Consider the following 22,147-nt stretch of genomic DNA (forward strand, 5'->3'; position numbering starts at 1 on the left):
CTACAATTCTGTAATGTTCAATTGATTTTTAATCTTATTCAGATTACTGGTTCATAAGTTAAAGATGGAAAATAAAATCCATTCATGATTCATTTGATGTTGGAAAAAGGTTTAAAAGAAAAGAGAGTTTCAGTTAATTTCAAACAAAATAAATTCAGTAGTGTGTAAAACATTATCTTTTTAATAGCAGACCAATAATACTTAACATTTACAAAACATCATACTTGGAATGATGTTAAATATAGGAATTATTATTTAGACTGAGTCCAAATTGTTCCAAGATTTGTGCTTGAGAAGCCATAAGCCCAAAGACGCCGCCAGGTAGTTGAATGTGGGCCATAGGTTTATTGAGACTTACAGACCAGGAAAGTCTCCGGTGGCAACCTGGAGGGATAGCACTCGGCACACAGGCAGAGAAGAAGCAAAGTTATATGGATACAACAAATAGAGAACATTCTGTGAGAGAAACCATCTGGCAGGCCCTGATGGCCTGCTCTCCTGCACACAGTGTCCCAAGAAGCTGGGGGACCTTGACTGCCGCCCAGCTTATATGACTGTGGGCCAGGTCCTTACAATGTTCAACCCTATATTCTTTTGCTGCTAAACAAAATAGACATCCACGTTGCTCCTGTATCATTTCCTTGCTGTCCTCATGCCGTTTAAAGGTTTGCTAGCTATCTGTTTTAGATCTTTCCCTTCTCTAAATCCATATTCAACCTCTCTTGCTATTAACTATTAAAGTGTGTAGCATAATACCTTTTCAAAGAGTCTCGAGTCTCTTTATTGTTAAAAAACAAAACAACGCTGTAGCCAAAATAAATTTGGCCATATTGCTATAAGATATTCCTTTAAATCATCTGAGTGAGAACTATGCCAGGAAATAAATCCAGAAGAACTACTGTAGTAGGCAGAATAATTACCTCCTAAAAAAATGCCCATGCTCTAATCCCTTGAACTTATGAATATGTTATGTTACATGGCAAAAGGGAATTTGCAGATGTAATTAAGAGTACAGGTTTTTAAAAATGGCAATTATCCTGAGTTATCCAGGTAGGCCCAACCTAATTGCATGAGCCCTTAAAAATGGAGAACTTTCTCAGGCAGAAGGGAAGTTGGAGATTCTCGTGAGTCGTAGAGGTGGCAGGGAGAAGTGCGGACAATGTGACAAGGAATACAGGAGATTTAGTTGCTAAGAGATGCTTCTGGCTGACAGCCAGCAAGGAAATGGAGACCTTAGCTCTATAGCTGCAAGGACCTGAATTATGCCAACAGCCTAAATAAACTTTAAAAGCATTTCCTCCCCAGAGCTACCAGATAAAAGCTTCGATCAATTGACATCTGGATTTTGACGTTGTGAGACCGGGAGCAAAGGAACCAGTTGACCCTACCTGGACTTCTGACCTACAGAATTGTGACATAACAAATCCGAGTTGTTTTAAGTTACTAAATGTGTGATCTTTTGTTTCAGCAGCAATAGAAAGTTAATATAATTACCTTTATATAGTTTGAAGAAATGAAGGCAAGGACTTTATCAGTTTTGATCCTTAACATCTAGGCCTGGCAGTTGATAGGTACACAGTAAATATTTGTTGAGTACATCTTGAATGAATTAGAGTCATTGATTCAACAGTTATTTACTGAGTGCCTGTTATGTGCCTGGCACCAAGCTATTTGATAAGAAAGAAAAAATGAAGGGTATTCATACAACTCATGGTATGAGTTTAGGTAATTATACTGCTAATGTGGAAAGAGCTCTAATAGGTATATGCACACGTTTTTATAAGAACTCAGAGCAGGGATACCCAGTCCAGCCCATGGAGTTAGGAAAGTCTTACTTGGAAAGGGGATTTCTGAACTGAGTCTTAAAAGATGAAGTTGTTAGCAAGACAGATGGCAGTAGTGGAGATGGCAAAGGTGTGGAAGAAGGGCCATAACTTTATAGAGAGAATAGACATCATGATCAAAGGCAATGAGATAAGAAACAACACAGTTACTAAGTGCTCACCATTATGCGTGAAAGGAACTGTGGTCTTTTCCATATTGCTGGTCCTGGAAATGTGATATACGAGTTGGCTGAGAGCTGAGGTTGAACTTGGACTTGATCTTGATCTTCGAGGTAATCAGAGTCATTGTTAGATTTTAAGGCAAAAGAATACTATGGTCAAATTTAAGTAGATTGCTTTTGGCATCATGAGAGGTCAAGCTTTGAAGATGTGGAGCTCTGTTCCTCTTATCTTGTTTTCCTACTTAACCTATTCTTTCTTTACCTCTAAAATTGCCTTAAAGATTTTGCCCATCTACATCTGCAGTCCAGACATCTCTGTCAACCTTGAGCCAGTTTATCCAACTGGGACATCCCCAGAGGAACTAAATCAGTTAATATAATTTTCTGGGTGAAAAAACATAGTTTTATTAATAGACAGTTTAATTCTCAGGTTTTAGCATAAGAGTAACAACATAAAATTAAAATCTTAAAGACACAAATAATTATATTTTCTTTAACTTGCTTTTGAATCTAAGTTACATTCTACCTTTTACCTAATACTTTTGTAGGTTATTCCTTGCTTTGATACTCATTTATAGGCCACCTTATCCAGTTAAAAATTTAGCAAAAATCTAAAGATGCTCTAACATTGAACTTTATTGTCAATTTCTTATAGGTAAGTATCAATATTTGTGATACTTAACTTCTGAGTTGAGACAGGATTGAAGCCTTATCCTTAACATTTACTGGTTGTGATACCTTGAGCAAATAACTTCTGCAAGCCTCCCTTTTTTCATCAGTAAAAATTCTCAGAATCCCAATTCAATCACCTGAAGTCATTCTGATCCATGGCCAGGCAGTCAGGTATGGTGATTGGATAGCATGGTCAGGCTACCTCAGACTCCTCAAAAGTACCCTAAGATGTGGGGTCTTTTAAGAAAACAGCAGCTCCCAGAACCACAGACTTTGTCTTGGGACAAAACTTTTTCCCTGAAGGAGGAGAGGAATACAGAGCAGAAAAACAAAAACCAGGTTCAACACAGCGAGCAGATAAACACTGATTGAAAGAATGAATGAATCAGTACCCATTTGCTTTTTACAATCCCTGAATGCTTAGGGATTTGTAGGGACTGACTAACACTGTTTGGGAAGTATAGCACTTGTGAAAAGCATGAGCTTTGGAGTTTGGCAGACTTAGATTCCTGTTCTAGCTTTGCCACTTACTTGAACAAATTACCTAACCTTAAAGTCTCAGTTCCCAGACTTGAAAAATATATTCATCTGTTTACAAGGACTTTTTCAACAACATTTGTATCCAGTCTGAGATAAAATGTCAGTTTTTAAAAGGTAGCAATACTTGATTGTATCATATCATAAAATCTTTAAAAGTGTGGGGTTCAGAAACATACAAAACAAAGTTATTATTTTGTCTTTCCAAACATGATGGTGGGCAAGTCTTGTAACCTCTTTTCTCATCAAAGATACCCTGAAGAAGATACTTTGTGTCCTCCTTGACACAGTCATCAGATACACTGTCAACCATATCTTGACTGAAGTGCCTCTGGATATGGAAGTACTGAGATAGTTATCATTTTAAAAAGCAGTTAAGTTTAATCGATTTATTTGAATTACATCTCATTTTTCAGCCTAGCAAGTGTCATGTGTTAGTAAAACCGCCAGTTCCTTTCTTATGTTTTGGGGGAAAATTATCTTCCTTTCATAAAAGAACAGAATAAAGCAGAGGGAAAAAAATAAACCACATTACACAGTAATCTCCAAAGAGATTACCTGCTTACCTGCTTTTTCTATACTGAAATCAAATTGGTACCCTATGGCACAAGAGATGACTCACTCAAAGCATTTAGAGATCTGAATTCAAGAAGATTGTAGGACATGCTTATGCTGATCACAATGTTTCCTCATCGATTGATTGAATATCTCCATGCTCTGGGGTACTTCCAAACTGGTAAGAGACACAGTCACCTAAAAAGGGGAGAAAACTCTTGGAATATGGTGAAGACATCATTGTAGTGGCCTGGGAGACGGCCTCCCTCACGTGGCAGAACAGGTCAAGAAAGGCAGGACGGGGGTGGCTGGTTGGCTCAGTTGGTTAGAGCGCAGTGCTCATAACACCCAGGTCACAGGTTCCATTCCCACCTGGGCCAGTGAGCTGCGCCCTCCACAACTAGATTGAAAGCAACGACTTGACTTAGAGCTGATGGGTCCTGGAAGAACACACTGTTCCCCAATATCTTCCCCCCCCCAAAAAAAGGCAGGGCATATGTGTGCCCTCAGTTCTTTCTCCTGTAAAATGATGTATTTGGATCCAATAGAGCATCTTTTAGATCAATTCTAGCTCTTACATTCAACCCTGGTCCCAGAAAACTTGTAAAAATGAAGTTAAAATGATTAAATAATTATCTTCAAAAGAAGGATCATTCCCAGACACTAATAAAAAATCGTGTACAGTCATTCAACAAACATTGAATTCATTCAACATGTATATGCCAGGCACTGTTCTGGGCACTGGGAAGTAACCATAAACAATACAGCTAAGTTCTGGTGAAATACTTACTTAGAAAGTGGTAAATAAATGAGCAACGGCTAAATCTCAAACCTGTTTACACTATCAAGTCATTGACCAAGACTTTGAAACGTCAGACAGGGTGCCCTGCTTAATCTAAAATTCCCAAAGTGAAGTGTATTGAGATACTGGAGGCAGTAGATCTCAGTAGACAAGAAGGCAGACAAAAAAAACCTGTGATGAACAATGAAGCAATAAAAATTCCTGGTGGAAAAATTATATGCCAAGAATTCAAACCGGGCAAGGAGATAGTCCCTGAGCAGTTGCCTGCCACTGTGGCAGTCAGAGAGGGCCCTCAAGGAGTGATCTCAGCACTGAGAAGCGAATGGTAAGAGGCAGCTGACACGTGGAAGTGAGATAAGCACTGCAGGCAAAGAGACCCGCGGATGCAAAAGGCACCACGCACAAACACCAGTGTGGCCTTGCAGAGCAAAGAGAAATCGGAGGCCTGGAGCGTGGCGTGGTGTGAACCAAAGCTAAGATTGTTAACGGACGGCTTTGTGGGCAACAAAAATCCCTCTCTGCCTTCCTAAAAGTTGTTTTTTCTTGACATCTAATCTCAATTTCTCTTGCTCTACTTAAAATCATGTATCGTTTTATCAGCTGTAGAGAACACATTGACAGGATGAAGCATACATTTATATATGTGAAGACTAATATCTATGGACTCAAGCACCAACTTTGGTTTCATTGTTTGAGACTGTATCAACACCAGAAAATAAATGCCAGAGAATATTTATTTTTTTAAAGAAATATGGGTTTCTTGCAACATGCTTGTGTGATGCTCTTTAGTTTACTTGGCACCTAAGATGCTCAGCAGTGCTGCCCTAGGTCACCTTCTAGGGGGAGGAGAGAGAGGGACAAGTGGTATTCCTGGGCCTCCATCTCCTACCTGTGAAATGGAGGGGAGACATGGGACGCTCTGTCTGGACTTTTCTGGCTTCAAATCTCATGTGTTCATAGAAGAAGGTTATGCTGTACCTGGAAGAAAGTGAGACAGAGTGAGACATGCACATAAACACAGAGAGAGAGAGAGAGAGAGAGAGAGAGAGAGAGAGAGAGAGAGAGAGAGAGAGAGAGAGAGAGAGATGAAGGGAGGGGCTGAAAATGCAGGTGCTTAGGGTGAAGGTTCCAGGTGCCGCCTCCAGTATCTATGCGTAAGTGGGCTCAGCCTCTGGACACTTTATATCAAATAGGGCATCAAATCTAGCATCAAGATCTTGGTTAATAACTCATGGGTGTAAACATGTTTGAGAATTAGCAGTTGCAGATTTTGTTACCACTTTCCTAAGGATATTTCATAGTAGCAATTTAACAGCGCTAGACTGACAAGCAGCTTGAACCCATTTTTTCAGGAGCTGAGATTGCCCGCCACTGGCCACCTTGAATGGCATCTCCCATGGAAGGGAAGAAGTGGGCAGAATGGTGGCATCTCCAGCAGCATCTGCTTTGGAAGTGTTCCTGTGGAGGACAGATTGACTTCATCTTCCGAAAACTTTTAGGCTAATCGCCAATATTAATGCCTTATTCTAACAGGTGTTTGTTTGTTTGTTGGTTGGTTGGTTGGTTTTGGAGTGGGGAGGTTTGCCTGTAACTGCTGAGGACATACTGGTTTCCTGCATCTTTATGTGTCCTAAACCGTTCCTTAAAATTATGTTTTGAGTTCTTAGCGCAGCTAAAGATGACAATAAAGTTAAGACAGGAAGAGAAAAGGTTGATGTAAGAAAATGAAAGACTTGAGAAAAATGAAATGGACCCTCTTGTTGAAGTCACATCACCAGAGGGTTAAGCTTTCAAAGGAACCATGTCCCCACAAGACATTTAATAAAAGAAGGGAGTCTTTGGAAATTGAAAAACAGGGATATACTATTTTGAGCTTACTGCTGAGAAAATGAAAGCCTCACAGGAAGTACCTCTCTAGGTCATTCTTACCCTGAATGTGAAACATTTTGGGTAAAACATACAAGTATGATAAAAAACAACATTTGAAAAAAACTGTAAGCTTTTCACATTAATAAAAATTCCTGAAGATAAGTCAATTATAGTGAAAATGAAAGTCTTGACTTAAAAGAATCATTTTGAATCTGTTTAACCACTAGCTCTAAAAATAAACATCCGTTCATGGCCCACACAGTTTATCTGGGTCCTCCATCTTGACTGTTTAACTTCAGAAGTCTTCAGTCTAAAGCTTTAGCTATTCCCCAGTTTGTCACTTATCCATGATCTCTCCTGACTGTTGTTATTAGTGGAGCCTGATCCCAGCAAACTGCTCTTCTTGCCTCCCCTGGTGTAAACCACCAGCAAATGGCAGAGAGCCTGGAGTCCTCTACCGGAAGCAAATCATAAGAGGGAAAGACCAAGTAAGTAGTTTGGGTAGTAATTTTTTTCTGCGTAGAAAACACATATAGAAATTTCAGTACTTAGTGTTAATGAGCCAAGAAATACCGAGAAATAACATGCTGTTGAAGAACAATGTTGGGTGGCAGTGGTCGTAATGGTAAGGGCCTGAGGGAAAAGCAAAGTGGTGATTCACCTCCTCCCTGTCCTGGGAGTGTATCACTGCGCATTCAAATATTTGTAGGACAATTCTGAGAAGTAACTAAAAAAGAATGGGACCTTGTGTTTATCAAAGATCTTGTGTATGTTATAAGGGGGAAGTGGCGTTGACAGTTTGATGACCTAGTTTATGTCCCGGACTCTGTTAGGTTTTTCATAGACACAAGCTAACTTATTTCTCACAACAGTCTTGCAAAATAGATCTTCTTGTTTCCATATTTACAGTCGGAGAGACAACCTCACAGTTACGTATTCATCTCATGATTAGCCAGCTAGTAAGTGGCACTGCAACCTGTCTATTTCCAAATGTCACATAGTCTTATTAGAGATACGTCCATTCAAATTGTGGATTTGATCAATAATTTAGGTTCCCAAGGCTTTGAAATAATTTTAAACCTAAATCTTGTCTGCTCAGACTTGAGGACTGCCAAAATTTAAAAACTATATTAGTATCATTATTTGTTGTTCATAAGTCATATAAAACGATTCTATTTGACACAGAAAGCATATAAGCCTTATACGTCTTACATATGTACTTTGTTAAAATGCGTAGTTCAGTACATAAAATTTAGGTTTTTATACAAGTTGTAATTATGTTTTTAAGTCATAATAAAATCTTACTTGAGGGTATTAAACATGCCAGGTCCAATATAATTTTTCACACAAAAAAATTTTAGTTATTCTAAGAGGATTCTGTAGTAGCAGAAGAAAAATTCTAAAATATTTAGACGTTAACTGGGAATAACTTCTTCCTCAGATACAAATGCTCAAACTGTGCTTCTGGCCAGCTGGGCAGAAAATACATGAGGAAAACGGACATAGATCCTTTCAGAGAGGAAAGTCTGACCTGTTGTCCACTCAGACAACTCTCTAATCAAAGGTCTGAAAAAGTTGTCTTTATTTTTTTATTTTTAGATATTTATTAAACACTTATTGATGCAACAACAATTTTATGGAACATAACTGTGTATCTGCCCCTACGTAGAGTGAAGAAAAAGAGGTAAATAATGTCCTTTTGTCTGGTTGTGTCACCTTAAGAATCATAACTTTTCTATGGCTTTTTTTTTTTCAGTTATAAAGCTGTCTCAGACACACAAGCTCATTTAATTTTCCAGTAACCCGTCAAAGTAGTGTGAGCTTTCCCATTTCCCAGCTAGAGCTCCACAGCACCCCCCCCCACAGACACCAAACGGTACAGTTGGCACTTATTTGCAGGACAGTAGGTTGCCGGTGCTCTTTCTGCTACACAATCATTGCCCCCTATGCATCCATACCTGAAAAACTTCAGTAAAAACTAAATATAACCTACCCTCAAACCCAAACTCTTCACCAAAATGTAGCACATCAGTCTAGGAAAAAATTCAAGGTTAGGAAGAAGAATGTAGTCAATATTATATGTACGAGTATATTATATGCTGCTCCTTGTTTCAAAACTGTTCACAGAAAATATTTTTAAATGTTGTGTTATACGTCTTCTTACAATAATTATACATGATTTATGCAGTCTTCTCTAAATTCTCTCAAATTGGATTTCCTGAAAATGGGAGGGACAACTTTTATAGGTCTGACATGCCGGTGCAGTCTGTGGATGTATACTAACTCTGCCTTTATTTAAAATTTTGTTCATGGTGAATTTTTTTCATTAATTCTGATTTTAAAAAATATTGCCTTAAAATATTATTAATTTTGATTACTGAATTTTGGGGTCTTCCTTAAATTTCATGCTAGAGGCTAATATGTCTCACGCGAATCCCAGAGTTGTTAACTTTAACTTGAACTTGGACATATTTGCTAATAGAATGCCTGAGTGTGCAGTTACAAATTTTATATTCAAACTCATTTTTGTGGTTTTGTTTTACTCAACTCTGTCTTTTCAATATATCTGAGTAATCAAGTGGAGTCTCTGACAATATTTATTGGGTATACAATTTTAGGTTTGTAAATAATTGGCGAGGATTGCAAAACTCAATGCTGTTAATGTGCAGTTGCTGTAAATTTCGATATATTCATTATAATTTTGTAAAATGTTTGATTTAAGGATTTATGGTCTTCTAAGCATTTTGCGGTGAAACATGGAGCTGATCAATAAAACCACTCTGCCAAACGCTTCAAACACAGATGTGGGCCACTGCAACACACACTGCCGGATGGTTCTGATGACACTCTATGGCGTGGTTTTGCTTGGAGGCATTACTGGAACAGCATGGATGTTGTGTTTGATGTTCAAAAGGAATAATCAGTCAATGATTGCCACAATTGTTCTCAATATCATGGTGCTACACACAATCCTTCTGTTCAGTCTTCCGTTTCGCCTTAGCTATTATGTCTTAAACGTCTGGGAGTTTGGACCGTTTACCTGCCGATTGGTTAGCAGCATAATATACTTTCATATGTACTTCACCTTTGTTTTCTATGTGGCCATTGTTGTACTCCGATTGCTCCTCTATTTTAAGAAACTCCAAATGCAAAAGCTACAAAAGTGCCATGTGGTAGTTTTTAGCATTATTATTTGGACAGTGGGTGGCCTCATTTTTTTGCCTTTTTTTTTTTTGCAATATGGTGTAGATCCAAGTTATTTAGAACAAGCCCGATGCTTTGAGTTCCACAAAGATTTAAACCACAGGAAATTCATTATCTTGAACTATTCTATTATTGTTATTATGATCACAACGGTCATGACTCTCTTTCTGATCCAGATGGGTGTCATTGTTCAATTGACAAAGGCTCTTTGGCCTGACATGTGGGCCCATCAAGAGTATAGGGCTCAAATCAAGAGCTTCTTCTTCCTCCTAGTGATAGTTGTCTGTTTTATACCCCACCACGCATTCCGGGTCCACTTTATTCAAAATTATTCAGAGATAGAAAATTCTGAGTTAGTTCTTTATAATGAAATTTTTATTGCTTTAACTACTGTCTGTTGTCTGGATATGCTGTGTTTTATAGGTGGAGTTATCCATTAAATACTCCTATGTCACTTGCTTTACAATTTTTCCACCATTATGACAAAATAGTGCCAATTGAATGGGTTCTACAATGATTTCAAAATTTCTCAAATTCTCTGCTCTTAATTATCATCAAAATTATTTATCCATGAAAAATGTACCGTGTTTCCCCAAAAATAAGACCTAGCCAGACAATCAACTCTAATACGTCTTTTGGAGCAAAAATTATATAAGACCCGGTCTTATTTTACTATAAGGTATAATAATAATACTGGGCATAATATAATATAATATAATATAATATAATATAATATAATATAATATAATATAATATAATATAATAATACTGGGTCTAATATAATATAATACCCGGACTTATATGATATAAGACCAGGTCTTATATTAATTTTTGTTCCAAAAGATGCATTGGAGCTGATGGTCTGGCTAGGTCTTATTTTCGGGGAAACACGGTATGAGGATTTATTGTTCCCCTCTTCTCAGAGAACCGTTATCTCTTCTCCATTAACTATACAATATAGTTCTAATATAGGGAAGGGGCATGAGGACTATTTTTACAAAAGAAGGAACTACCGTGTTTCCCTCAAAATAAGACCTAGCCAGACAATCAGCTCTAATGCATCTTTTGGAGCAAAAATTAATATAATACCGAGTCTTATTTTACTATAAGACCCAGTCTATAATACAATACAATACAATACAATACAATACAATACAATACAATACAATACAATACAATACAATACAATACCGGGTCTTATATTAATTTTTTCTCCAAAAGACGCATTAGAGCTGATTGTCTGGCTAGGTCTTATTTTCGGGGAAACAGGGTAGGAGGTTGGATTCCAAGCCTGCTATGTGCCACCAGACACAGAACTCAGGCAGAGTTAATGAATCACACAGAATAGACCATGTGAGTCCTGTAGAGCAAAGAGATGCCATTGCAACGGCCATTCCTATAATTAAAACTATTACAATCTAACCACAGGCTGTACCTTACAGAAGTTAAAGATAAAGTTACTGCTGTTCTTTCTTCTTCCTTTCCCCCATACCAAGAAAATTTCCATAGAAACCAGAAAACACATATAAAGCCTAGCCCGGGGGATGGACGGGGGTCTCTCTTCCACTAGCGATTGGAGACTGCGACTCTGTCCTTGGGTGGCCTTTTCTCACTTACTCTCTGCTAAATAAACTTACTTTCACTTTAAACTCTGTATCAGTTCCTGTTTGAATTTGTTCCTATGTGAAGCCAAGAAGCTTCTTGGCCCAGGGCTTAAGTCCCTTTTGCCCCAACAGCATCAGTTCAATTTCCTTAGCTCTATATAAGTTGACCCCAAATATCACTTCCAGACTTAACCTCTATCTCTCTTTTCATGCAATAATTACGTCTAATCACAGCTACTAGCTTTCCTTATATACCATCCAGGTTGTTCTTTTTGCATTTACTCTCACTGAGCTTTAACCTTAGAATGTTCTTTCCCTCCATCTCCAAATAATCTATTCTTTGAAGTCCAGAGAACCTCAAGATGGGGGATCTATAGGAGCCTTAACTTATTCAACTCAAGCTTAACTTGAGATAGCTGCCTCTTGAAAATGACGATATCCAGAAAAATCTATAGCTGCTGGCTGTGGTATTTGAAGGAAAGGAGTAGTTCAGATAGTCAAGAGACTTAGAGGAAACTCTTTAGGATTGAAGGGGCATTGATGTGGTTTGATTCTTACTAAGACATTGTAGGTACTCAGAGAGCTGAGACTGCCTCCTAGATCTACCTGCCCAGACATGGACCCATGAGCAAGAAAAGACATTTTAAAAGGTGAAAGACATCTGGATGTAGTCTAATCATGCTGGAAGATTTATTAGAGCCCAAAACTTTGAGACTGTGGACTGTTCTTAAGATTGTTCAAGGCACCGTGCAGTGTTACGTGACTAAAATCAACACTGTAACAGTTGAACTACATAAAAACAACCAAGGAAACCAACGTGGATGCTACTTATCTGATATAGAAATTGACATGCTCTTATGCTTTGCTTCTAATAATGCTACATTTGAGACTAAATTCGATGAATCAAATAATGATGCCGTTACTGGTTAGCAAGGCAGCATAGTTTACACACAGTTTTGGAGACATCTGGAGATCTTGGATTCAAAACTGTTTCATAACTATGGAATCTTGGGTGAGCTACTTATATTGTTTGAGCCTGTTTCCTATGTTACAGGGTTTTGGTAAAGCTGAAAGGAGATAACAACATGTATTAAGTAGTGGCATAGTGGCTGGCATATGGTATTCAGAATAAGATTACAGTTGGCCCTTGAACAATACAGGTTTGAACTATGAGGTTCCACTTATAGGTAGATGTTTTTCAATAAATACGTACAGTGTATGTGTTTTCTGTTTTGTATGATTTTCTTAATAGCATTTTCTTTTATCTAGGTTATTTTATTGTAAGAATACAGTATACAATACAGATAACATACAAAATATGTGTTATCAACTGTTTATGTCATTGGTAAGGTTTTTGGTCTAAAGTCAGTTATTAGTAGTTAAGTTTGTGCAAAGTCAAAAGTCGTATGTGGATTTTTGACTATATGAGGAATCAGCACTCCTAACCTCCATGTTGTTCAAAGGTCAACTGTACTACTTTTCCTAATTCAGAGACACTTTTCTGCAAGAAAATTTTAATATAGGTCCAAATGTTGATTCATATACAAGGTGTGATAACAAAAATATGATGAATGTTTAAATGAAAACATATTTATACAGTAAAAGACAAATTGCCATTAATCCCCCTCAAAATACGATTCCCTCTCACTTTTAACACACTTATTTCATCATTTTTGCCACTTTCTGAAGCAGTCCTGGAAGTCTTCTTTTGTGAGGGTCTTTAATTGTGCTGTTGTAGCTGCCTTGATGTCCTGAATCATTTTGATTTTTGGGAAGAGCCAGAAGTTGCATGGTGCCAGATCCGATGAGTAAGGTGGATGAGGACACACCGTAATATTTTTATTGGACAGAAATTGCCCCACCAGAAGTGATGTGTGACATGGAGCCTTTCTGTTGTGATCACATAATACAGTGAATGCTGCTGCCGAGTGCCATCCAACGGAAAGGCTAGGATCTTCAATACAGGAAGCTGTGCATCGAACCTTAGTAATAGTGTGTAACAAGTTTCAACTTGTTTGGTACAGTCAGTCATGTGTGAGCTATGGTTAGGAAAAGGTGTGTTTTAAAATGTGCAGTAAATCATCCTCCATCATGACAATGCTCCATGTCACACATCGCTTCTGGTATACGGCAATTTCTTCTGTCAAATAAAAATATTAGGTGTGTCCTCACCCACCTTATTCACTGGATCTGGCACTGTGCGACTTCTGCCTTTTCCCCAAAGTCAAAATGATTCAGGACATCGAGGCAGCCATGACAGCACAACTGACACTCATGAAACTGGACTTCCAGAACCGCTTCAAGAAGTGGCAAGAATAATGGAAGAAGTGTGTTCAAAGTGAGGGGGAGTATTTTGAAGGGGATTAATGGCAATATGTCTTTTACTGTAATAATTTTTTTAAATTTAAACATTCACTGTATTGTTTGATCATAACTTGTAGAAATATATTTTAGAGGATTAGATACAATTGGTCACTGTTGATCTCATGCTTCATGTTTCTATTAAATCAATAAATAGATGCGTATTCCTATTTTTGCCTATATTTTTGTCATTATGATTATTATTAATTATACTTTAAAATACAATAGTAGAACCATTATATAATCTCGCTGTCACAGAAAGAGATAAGTAGCAGTATACTTATACTGCATGTAATCACTTTTTTAGGGGATAAAGGGAAACAGAGTTTGCTACCCCAAAATATTGCTCATTGAGACATTGGTTATTTTAGGCTGGTTAATTTCAGAAAACAGCAAGTATGACAGAAGCTCTGAAAACCAAGTAGAAATTACCCTTTTTAAGGATATTTACATTTGTAAAGGAAATCTCCATTTGTGTCTCCCTCACTGTACCAGGCCTGCCTTCACTATCAAGGGAGAAGGTACACACTTAAGTCTACATAACAATGTTACCCCTGTTTACTGTGCTTTTCTTGGTAACCTCCCATAACGGACTCTCCACCCCCAAGATCTTTGTTTGTTTTTACCTGAAAGTGATATTTAAGGTGATGACTTCTGCAATTTTGACAAGTTACTCCATTTTCCTGGGTCTCTCCCATGTGTACAGGAGGTATACATGTTATTAAACTTTAATTTGTTTTTCATCTGCTAATCTGGCTCATGTTAATTTGATTATTAGTCCAGCCAGAAAAACACAGAAAGGTGGGAAGAAGATCATTTTTCCACCCTGACAGTTTGGGCAGGTCAGCTAGGAGAACTCACTGGCTGGGACGCTGCTTGCTCCCTAGAAACTGCTGCAGTGGAGAAATCTGACATCTAACAAAAAGCTGGCAAGGGGTAAGCATTCTTACCCTGTCAGCCTCCCTGATCTCTGTCCACGGATTTCAGTGGAAGTTAGAAGCGGTGTCCTAAATTTAGATTGGCAGGAGAAAATATTTGTGAAGCTAGTGACTCAGAGTTTTTTTATTCTTTCCTCCGAGAGATGGTCGCTGTTTTTGTCTATGTCATTTGTCTTTGTCTTGTCTTATGTTTTGAGAACTTGGTTTTGACCTTCTCTTTGGTCTCTGCCATCAGAAAAGTGCACGTATTGGCATACATTTGGCAGCCAATCAAATAAACTGGGGATTCCAGGCTGATGTATCCAGTTGGACAAATGCACAGGAATACTTGGATAGTGCAACTGGGAAGCTGTAGCTAGTTGACCAGCATCCTTTTACCTTTTGGTCTCAGGGGAATTTGTCATCAGGGGTCCCAGTCCACAAAGGACATTGCTTTACTGCCTGTAGAAACAACATAGGCTTTTAATGTCTTAGACTACTTTGGGAGTGAACTTTTAGATCTTGTGAGGGTTTCATCTTTTGCACTCTCTTGTGGTCACTCTTGCTTACTTAGGTAAGCCATAAAAAATTTATTGGTTTAAGTTGTTACTGGAGTAATCGCTCGGTCCTTTTGCCGATGCAGTGAAGAATTACAGATCATCAAACATGAGTAAGGAAAGTTTATTAGGATACATTCTAAGGGAAGAATGGGCTAAGTCAAGAGAGACAATGGCTTTGAAGGGTTTGGGGCTTGAGTTCATATTGTTGGCTCTGGGCCAGCTCTGCATGTGACGTGCAGACTTGGGTCATTTGATTAATATATATAGGTTATATAACCCATTTCTTTCTGTGCATGACTTTACCCGTAAGGCACACAGAAAAACCCACTGGGGGCATTAAACCTGCAATGCTAATTTATTGTAACTGTATTATAATGAGGTTAAGGTTAGACCAACGGCAAGCTTTAACATTCTGCTCAGGCGTCAAAAACCAGATGATTCTGGTTGGCTTTTTACTTCCCTCTTAGCAGCATATTCTAACCACAAAAATAGTCCCCGGGGGTTGGACCTGGGTGGTTGCTGGGGAGTGGACCTGGGCGGCACAAAGTGCAGGTTACATCATGGCCCAGCCCTCCTGCAGCTCATGCCTGCCTTCTGCCCAACAGTTTCTGGGACAGGAGTGGATCTCATGCAGATGTAAAAACTTCTTTCAGGTCATTGAACCAGTTATGCATATGGTCTGAAGTAAACAGAACCCTAGAAACTGATACGCATAGTAAACAGAACCACTGAAACTGGTATGCATCGTAAATGTATGGTAAAGAGAGTCACTAAGGTTTGGAGGGAGGAAAGAGAAGCAAAGAAAAGAAAAACTTTGAAAAAGTCCCAAGCTAAACTACACTGTTAAATTGAATTACCTGAGAAGTTTAAGTCTGAAAATAGAAGATATAGTGTCACTGTTACAGAGTCACTCTAGATCCTACTGTCAATGAGCAGACAATAAATCCTTTAAACTGGAAAAACTTTTAAACTAGAAAATTTTTAGAGCTCTCATTGTAAATAACTGTTTTATTAATAACTGTAGAAAGACCAAACTAAAAAGTGGTTCCAAAGAAATAAAATAGCTAGCCTACTTTATTTGAGTAAATGAAACTACGTAAAGGAATTTAGTAAGAAAAGATAATGTGGTTAGATAAGTATATGAATCGATGATATCATCTAGGCAAATTATTTGAGAAATTCAAAACAGTTGTCTTATTTTTTAAATTCTAATCTTTACAGGACTAAGGATGTGACTGCAAAAACAATTCAACGCTTACCAATCCTTTTACCATCCCCAAACTGCCCCTATTCATCCCAAGAGGCTTGTAAATATTGGCCTTAGGAAACCAATGTCCTTCTAGGAGGAGCTTGTACATCTTTCCCTGTGACTTTGAGATGTACCATGTTTCCCAGAAAACAAGACCTAGCCGGACAATCAGCTCTAATGCGTCTTTTGGAGCAAAAATTAATATAGGACCCAGTATTATATGATATGATATGATATGATATTATGTTATATGTATTATATTATATTAGACCTGGTCTTATATTGTAGTAAAATAAGACCAGGTCTTATATTAATTTTTGCTCCAAAAGACTCATTGGAGCTGATTGTCCAGGTAGGTCTTATTTTCGGGGAAACACGGTAAATACCTGGTCATGTCCAGTAACTGTTATCTAGGCTATCTTTTTAAAATGCAAATTTCAGGAAGGTAATTTTTTTTTTTTTTTTTTTTTTTTACTATGACCAATTTGGTTATAACTTTAATGTTATATACAGGGAGAGGAAAGCACATTTATCTACTCTGCCATCCTGGATCCTTTCTCTCACATATTTTTTTTTTTTTTTTTTTTTAATTAGTTTCAGGTGCACAAGACAAAGCAAAACTTAGACGTTTATCATTTATATCCCTCACACTGTGTGAACCCCCCTCCCCCCATCTGCTATCCCTCTGTACGTTCCCAAAACCTCCCACCTTCCCCTTATCCCCACCCCCCCGCCCCTCTAGCAACCCTCTGTTTTTCCTCCATGTTTCCAAAACTGTTTCTGATTAGTTCATTCACTTATTCTTTTCTTTAGATTCCGCATATAAGTGAGATCATATGGTATTTGTCTTTCTCTTTCTGACTTATTTCACTTAACATAATGTTCTCTAGGTCCATCCATGTTGTTGCAAATGGTAAGATTTCTTTCTTCTTTATGGCTGCGTAATACTCCATTGTATAAATGTACCACAGTTTCTTAATCCAGTCATCTACTGATGGGCATTTCGGTTGTTTCCAGGTCTTGGCTATTGTATATAGTGCTGCAATAAACATAGGAGTGCATAAAGATTTTTGAATTGGAGTTTTGGATTTCTCCGGATAGATACCTAGGAGTGGGATTGCTGGATCATAAGGTAGTTCCATTTTCAGATTTTTGAGATATCTCCAAACTGTTTTCCATAGTGGCTGCACCAATCTGCATTCCCACCAACAGAGCACCAGCGTTCCCTTTTCTCCGCATCCACGCCAGCACTTGTTGTTTGTTGATTTATTGATGATAGCCATCCTGACTGGGGTGAGGTGGTATCTCATTGTGGTTTTTATTTGCATTTCTCTAATGGTTAGTGAGGTTGAACATTTCTTCATATGTCTGTTTGCCATCTGTGTGTCCTTTTTAGAAAAATGTCTCTTCATGTCCTCTGCCCATTTTTTAATTGGGTTGTTTGTTTTTTTGGAGTTGAGTTGAGTGAGTTTTTTATAAATTTGTGATATTAACCCCTTATCAGATATATCATTGGCAAATATCTTTTCCCAATCAGTAGGATCCCTTTTTGTTTTATTGATGGTTTCCTTTGCTGTGAAAAAGCTTTTTAGTTTGATGTAATCCCACATGTTTATTTTTCCTCTTACTTCCCTCGCGCGAGGGGATATATCAGTAAAAATCTTACTCCGGGTAATGTCTGTGAAGTTTCTTCCTATATTTTCTTCTAGGAATTTTATGGTTTCAGATCTTACATTTAAATCTTTAAGCCATTTTGAATTTATTTTTGTATATGGTGTAAGGAGGTGATCCAGCTTCATCTTTTTGCATGTGTCTGTCCAAGTTTCCCAGCACCATTTATTGAATAGACTGTCTTTACCCCACCGTACATTCTTGCTTCCATTGTCATAGATTAAATGGCCATATAGGCATGGATTTATTTCTGGACTCTCTATTCTGTTCCATTGATCTATGGGTCTGTTTTTATGCCAGTACCATGCTGTTTTGATTACTGTAGCCTTGTAGTATAATTTGAAGTCAGGTATTGTTATACCTCCCACTTTGTTCTTATTTCTCAAGATTGTTGAAGATATCCGGGGTCTTTTGTTATCCCATATAAATTTTAGGATTATATGTTCTATTTCTGTGAAAAATGTCGTTGGTAGTTTGATAGGAATTGCGTTGAATATATATATTGCCTTAGGCAGTATGGACATTTTAACTATATTAATTCTTCCTATCCATGAACATGGTATGTGTTTCCATCTATTTGTATCTTCTTTCATTTCTTTCTTCAGTGTCTTATAATTTTCTGAGTACAGATCTTTTACTTCTTTGGTTAAATTTATTCCCAGGTATTTTATAGTTTTTGGAGCAATTGTAAATGGAATTGCTTTTTTAATTTCTCCTTCTGATGTTTTATTATTGGTATATACAAATGCAACTGATTTCTGAATATTAATTTTGTATCCTGCTACTTTACTAAATTCATCTATCAGCTCTAATAGTTTCTTGGTGGAGTCTTTAGGGTTCTCTAAATATAGTATCATATCATCTGCATATAATGACAGTTTTACTTCCTCCTTACCGATTTGGATGCCTTTTATTTCTTTTTCTTGTCTGATTGCTGTGGCTAGAACTTCCAGCACTATGTTGAATAGAAGTGGAGAAAGTGGGCAGCCTTGCCTTGTTCCTGATTTTAAGGGGAATGGTTTTAGTTTTTCCCCATTGAGTATGATGTTAGCTGTGGGTCTATCATATATGGCCTTTATTATGTTGAGATATGATCCCTCTATTCCCACTTTCTTAAGGGTTTTTATCATGAATGGCTGCTGAATTTTATCAAATGCTTTTTCTGCGTCAATTGATATGATCATATGATTTTTACTTTTCATTTTGTTAATGTGGTGTATCACATTAATTGATTTGTGGATGTTGAACCACCCTTGCATACCAGGGATGAATCCCACTTGATCATGGTGTATAATCTTTTTAATATATTGCTGAATTCTGTTTGCTAGTATTTTGTTGAGGATTTTTGCATCTATGTTCATTAGCGAAATCGGCCTGTAGTTTTCTTTTTTTGTGGTGTCTTTGTCTGATTTTGGGATCAGGGTGATAGTGGCTTCGTAAAAAGTGTTTGGGAGTCTTCCCTCCCTCTGGATTTTTTGGAAGAGTTTGAGGAGAATAGGTGACAATTCTTTTTTGAACGTTCTGTAAAATTCACCTGTAAAGCCATCTGGTCCAGGGCTTTTGTTTGTTGGGAGATTGTTTATTACTGATTCAATTTCCTTGGTGGTAATCAGTCTATTCAGGTTTTCTGTCTCCTCTTGAGTTAGCCTTGGGAGGTTGCATGCATCTAGGAAATTGTCCATTTCTTCCAGGTTGTCAAATTTGTTGGCATACAGTTGCTCATAGTAATTTCTTAGGATTTTTTGTATCTCTGCGGTGTCTGTTGTCACTTCTCCTCTTTCATTACTGATTTTATTAATTTGGGTCCTCTCTCTCTTTTTTTTAATGAGTCTGGCTAAAGGTTTGTCAATTTTGTTTATCTTCTCTAAGAACCAACTCTTGGATTCATTGATCTTTTGTATTGTTTTTCTGGTTTCTATTTCATTTATTTCTGCTCTGATCTTTATTATCTCCTTCCTTGTACTCCCTTTGGGCTTATTTTGTTGTTCTTTTTCCAGATCCCTTAAGTGTGAAGATAAACTGTTGATTAGTGATGCTTCTTGTTTCTTTAGGTAGGCCTGCAGTGCTATGAACTTCCCTCTTAGGACTGCTTTCGCGGCATCCCATAGATTTTGGGTCGTTGTATTTTCATTTTTGTTTGTCTCGAGATATCTTTTGATTTCTTCCTTGATCTCCTGTTTGACCCATTCATTATTTAGTAACATATTATTCAGCCTCCATGAATTTGTGTGTCTTCCAGTCTTTTTCCTGTAGTTCATTTCTAATTTCATAGCACTGTGGTCAGAGAAGACAATTGGTATGATTTCAATTTTCTTAAATTTATCCAGACTTGCTTTGTGGCCTAACATATGGTCTATCTTGGAGAATGTTCCATGTGCGCTTGAGAAGAACGTGTATTCTGCAGCATTGGGGTGGAATGCTCTGAAAATATCGGTTAAATCCAAGTGGTCCAATGTGTCATTTAAGGCTGTTGTTTCCGTATTGATTTTCTGTCTGGAAGACCTGTCCCTTGTTGTCAGAGGTGTGTTGAAGTCCCCTACTATGATAGTGTTACTGTTGATCTCCATCTTTATGTCAGTCAATATCTGTTTCATATATTTAGGTGCTCCTATGTTGGGTGCATAGATGTTTACTAGGGTTATATCCTCTTGTCGAATTGATCCCTTTATTATTATATAGTGTCCATCTTTGTCTTTTAATATTTTCTTCATTTTAAAGTCTATTTTGTCAGAGATAAGTATTGCAACTCCAGCTTTTTTCTCATTTCCATTTGCATGGAATATCTTACTCCAACCCTTCACTTTTAGCCTGTGTGTGTCTTTTGATCTGAGGTGAGTCTCTTGTATACAGCATATACAAGGGTCTTGCTTTCTTATCCATTCAGCCACCCTATGTCTCTTGATTGGAGCATTTAAACCATTTACATTTAAAGTGATTATTGATAAGTACATAGTTATTGCCATTTTTAAATTTGTGGATAGATTGTTTTCGTCTTTCTTCTATTTACAGAAGTCCTTTTAGTATTTCTTGCAATGCTGGCCTGGTGGTAATGAATTCCTTTAGCTTATTCTTTTCTGGGAAGCTCTTTATCTCCCCGTCAATTTTAAATGATAGCCTTGCTGGATAAAGCAACCTAGGTTGTAGGCCTTTGTTTTCCATCACTTTGAGTATCTCCTGCCACTCCCTCCTGGCCTTCAATGTTTCTGCAGAAAAGTCATTTGATAGTCTTATGGGAGTTCCCTTGTATGTAACCCTCTGTCTTTCTCTTGCTGCTTTTAGGATTCTCTCTTTGTCTTTAATCTTTGCCATTTTAACTATAATGTGTCTTGGAGTGGACCTGTTCGGGTTTATCCTGATTGGAACTCTCTGCACTTCCTGGACTTGTATGTTGGTTTCCTTCATCAGGTTAGGGAAATTTTCAGACATTATTACTTCAAATATGTTCTCAATCCCTTGTTTCTTCTCTTCACCTTCTGGTATTCCTATGATGCGCATGTTGTTGCGCTTGATGTTATCCCATAGGTCTCTTAAACCATCTTCATTGCTTTTTATTCTTTTTTCTTTCTGTTGTTCTGTTTGGGTGATCTCTGCTAACTTGTCTTCTAAGTCGCTGATTCGATCCTCTGCTTCATCTAACCTGCTGTTAATTCCTTCAAGTGAGTTCTTTATTTCGGTAACTGTGTTCTTTAGTTCTAACTGGTTGTTCGTTATGATTTCTACATCCTTCTTGATGTCCTCTCTAAGTTCCTTAAACATTCTTATCATCAGTATTCTGAACTCTGTCTCTGACAGTTTGGTTACCTCTGCTTCATTTAGTTCCATTTCTGAAGGTTTCTTCTGTTCTTTTATTTGGAATATGTTTCTTTGTTTCCTCATTCTGGCTGACTCTCTGTGTTTGCTTTGATGTATTAGGTAGATGCCCTGGAGTTCTTAGTTCTTGCTGGATTAGTATATGATAAATGTCCTTTATATTTGACTTGCACTACTTCGTTCTTCTCCCCTGCATGTGCTCTAAAAGTGACTCTTGTGTTGTGTATATTGTCCTGTTAAAGAAGATCCTTAATTGCTTTTCACTTGTGCGTAGGTGGAGTTAGCTCCTAGGCTGACTAGTTGTGAGACTTGGCTTTGCCCACGCAGGGTA

General features: G+C 37.7%; 1 long non-coding RNA gene across 7 annotated transcripts in view; it reads left to right on the forward strand.

The window, feature by feature from the left end:
• Positions 1-22,147, forward strand: part of LOC109433756 (uncharacterized) — a 29,268-nt gene that overhangs the window by 3,004 nt on the left and 4,117 nt on the right. Inside the window, exons 2-4 of one of the 7 annotated variants that reach the window (XR_016021094.1) lie at positions 5,924-6,104; positions 8,040-8,124; positions 9,163-16,780. The exons of 1 other annotated variant lie outside the window; for it this stretch is intronic. This is a non-coding gene — a long non-coding RNA (uncharacterized LOC109433756). Of the gene's footprint in view, positions 1-5,923; positions 8,125-9,162; positions 16,781-22,147 lie in introns of those variants that run through there. 5 more of the 7 variants (XR_016021090.1, XR_016021091.1, XR_012498619.2 and 2 more) reach the window with 5 other exon arrangements.

This window comes from Rhinolophus sinicus, chromosome 4 (genome assembly GCF_057876585.1).
Source record: "Rhinolophus sinicus isolate RSI-liver-muscle chromosome 4, RSI-T2T, whole genome shotgun sequence".
Lineage (NCBI taxonomy): Eukaryota > Metazoa > Chordata > Mammalia > Chiroptera > Rhinolophidae > Rhinolophus > Rhinolophus sinicus.